The sequence below is a fragment of the Schistosoma mansoni genome, chromosome 2 (genome assembly GCF_000237925.1).
Source record: "Schistosoma mansoni strain Puerto Rico chromosome 2, complete genome".
Taxonomy (NCBI): Eukaryota; Metazoa; Platyhelminthes; class Trematoda; order Strigeidida; family Schistosomatidae; genus Schistosoma; species Schistosoma mansoni.
In genome coordinates, this window is record NC_031496.1 from 3,453,209 (window position 1) to 3,456,321 (window position 3,113).

Below are 3,113 nucleotides of genomic sequence, written 5' to 3' on the forward strand. Positions count from 1 at the left end.
TCTACCCGAAGTTTGTGCTGATGATGATGTCGTTCAGAAGGACGATGAATGCTCCATGACCAAACCATCCAACTCAGAGAACAAAACTCCATCAGAAGTTAATCACCTAGTTCCAAATAGTTAGCTATCATTAATTATCGACTACACAGGTTTAAAATAAATCTAACATAACGAATAATGTAGAATTACTTTTCATTCAATCAGATCATTACAATATTAGATATGGAAAATCATCCTCTCTATGAGGTAGCTGAAATTCAATCTTATCAAAAATGACGAAGTCTAAGTTTGAAGTTTTCCAAATCAAGTAACTTGATTGTCGAACTAGGGAGAAATCTGCATATCAAAATAGTCTTAAGAACTAAACACATCATTTACTATTATTTACATGGAAGTAATCTCTTAGCCAATATATAGAAATCTCCATATCAGCTACTAAGTTCTCGACCACTGTATCGTGGTATATATAATTTTCACAGTTATATAATATACCCTTATGGGTCAGGGTAATCTTGCACTGGTTTTCAGGAGAACCAGACACCATCCAGGCTTTCACGCGGCAACCCAAACAGTATAGCTCAATCCCGTTTAACATGAGAGCCAGACACTGCTCAGGCCTAACCCAAGCACTACAGCTCAACATCGCCCTATAGGAGAACCAGACACTATATAGGCTTCAACGCTACAATCCGAACAGTACAGCCCAATCCTGTGGCGCAACCACTCAAGTACCAAACACCCTGGTGGACCATTCGTACCGTTCATATACACATTTACATCACGTGTATAAATATTACGATGTGATCGCGTATTGTGGTATACAGTCTTTAATTTATATTGACTAGTAACTATTCAGTAGCAGTCCTAGTAGCTCAACGGTAACGACTCAGACTATTAAGCTGAGGTATGCAACCCTGAACCTCATAGTGAGCATCAAATTTCCTAAGATTGCAGGTATTCTTTACTGACGGGCATCAAAAACCCTGAAGTCTAGGTTTAGGTTTTCTACCAGGTAACTATAACCACGTGATAGATTTCAATTGCCGTCAATCACTTTAATAAAGTCCTTAACTTCAGCTTTATGTTCAATGGCTCTTATTCAAACTTCCATAATACAATCTTTTCATCCCTAGAAGTACTCATCTAAGTATATTACTTAAGAATATTCGTTTGTATCTAAGTTATAATGAAAGAACAAGTACTTATGATGGAAACAACCGAAAATAAAAAAACAAACTAATTGGGTAAATAGTTACCATGGCAATACTTATTTTCTGTATTGTTGTATCTAAGACTAAGTTTGAGTATAAATATGTGACATTTAAGTGTTGAGAATAGCAACAATGAGGATAATAACACTGATAATATAAGATAAACAACCTAATAAAAAAAGTGTAAATATACACACAATACTACTAATTATCTAAAAAAAATAATAAAAAATTGAGGGGGGGGATGGTAATAAGTAGTAAACTAATCACTAACTAATCTTACCGCATTCTCAGTTATCATCTGAATAAAGAAGTAGATAGGTTTTATTAGTAAATATGAGGACAGAAGAAGAAGAAGAAGCAAATACTGTACAGGGGTATTTGAAGCCTTTGGAAATATTATAGGTTGATACAAAGAGGAATTAAAAGCCTAGATACCTATTCATTTACACTATTCTTATAATGAATAAAGTAACTTCAATTAACTAGTAGAACACGCTATGTTCTCTATTCAATTCTTTGAAAGTGGTTCAACACTTATTCTACTTTCATAGTTGAAAGCATGAGTCAATTGAAGCTAGACCACCAAGGAAAACCTGGAAACACTGAACGGCCGTTTCGTCCTATTGTGGGACTCCTCAGTGGCAGTGCGCATCCACGACCTCACCTCGCGAGATTCGAACCCAGGACCTATCAGTCTACCGTTTAACTCACTCGTTAACTTGATTCATAGAAACATTCGTGAATCGAGTATTGAACTATATAAAGATCATTTACACAAAGACTATTACTATAGGGGTTTTTGAGACTTCATAGTCAAAACTATTTAAATGACCTTAGCTAAACAACAATTGAAAATAAAGAAGCAATGGATAGCTTTAGTCCTAATATGGGACTCCATATTAATGACTATTCATGACCTTGACACCAGAGATTCAACTACTGTGAATTCCCATAATAGGACAAAACGGTTGTCCAGTTTCTCCTGGTTACAGGTGGTAGTAAAGTATCAACGATTAAGGAGTTGTCAAACGTCAATACAGTGAACAGTCGTTTCACCTCAGTTCAATACTGAATACCAATGCTATTACATAAAATCAAAAGCTTATTAACGAGACCTTAGATTGTGTATGACAATATGTTGTCAATAAACTGAAATTAAATGATTCAACTCCTCCAGTTCAAATCACTTATCAATGTAACACAATTGTTACTTCATGTCATAGGTAGATATGAATCTTCAACATTATGGATTTCACAACTCATGACACAAGTTTTTAATTTGTGGAGTTACAATGAAACTGGATATTATGAACAAAGATGGATAGTGGCTAGCAGTGGAATCCAGTTTGACGCGCGTTTCGTCCTACTCGGGACTCGTCAGCTGGATGTACCTACACCTCAGAGTTGATGTTCACTCTGGGACTCGAACCCAGAACCGTTCGCTTCAGACGCCATAACATTATCTACTTAACTAATGAGTCCTGATAGCCGTCTACTTGTGCAATGGGGTAAAGTTTAAATTCGTTTGGTGTTGTTTACTTGTATCTTCCCATTGTTGTTTAGGACTGAAGTTGATCAGTTCTTTGTTGGCATATGTGCATCCTGTGCGGACTGCCTCGATATTGCCTGAAGTCACAAGCTTTGTGAGGAAAGATGGTTAGTGGCTAGCAGTGGAATCCAGGAAGTGCGTTTCGTCCTATTCGGGACTCGTCACCTGGCAGTCCGCACAGGATGCACATATGCAAACAAGAAGCTGATCAATTGCAATCCAAAATAACAATAGAAAGATACAAGTAAACAACACAAAGTGAATTGAAACTGGATATTGTTTTTACTATGGTTTGGGATAATAATAGTAGCTAACCGACTGAGATAATTCATATAGTATTTTAATAATGT

The 3,113-nt window shown here is 36.3% G+C and overlaps 1 protein-coding gene across 2 annotated transcripts in view; it reads right to left on the reverse strand.

Moving 5' to 3' along the window:
• Smp_021920.1 (putative paramyosin) overlaps nucleotides 1-3,113 on the reverse strand; it is a gene marked incomplete at both ends in the record, with an annotated part of 33,553 nt that overhangs the window by 21,340 nt on the left and 9,100 nt on the right. The gene's annotated exons all lie outside the window — the stretch shown is intronic.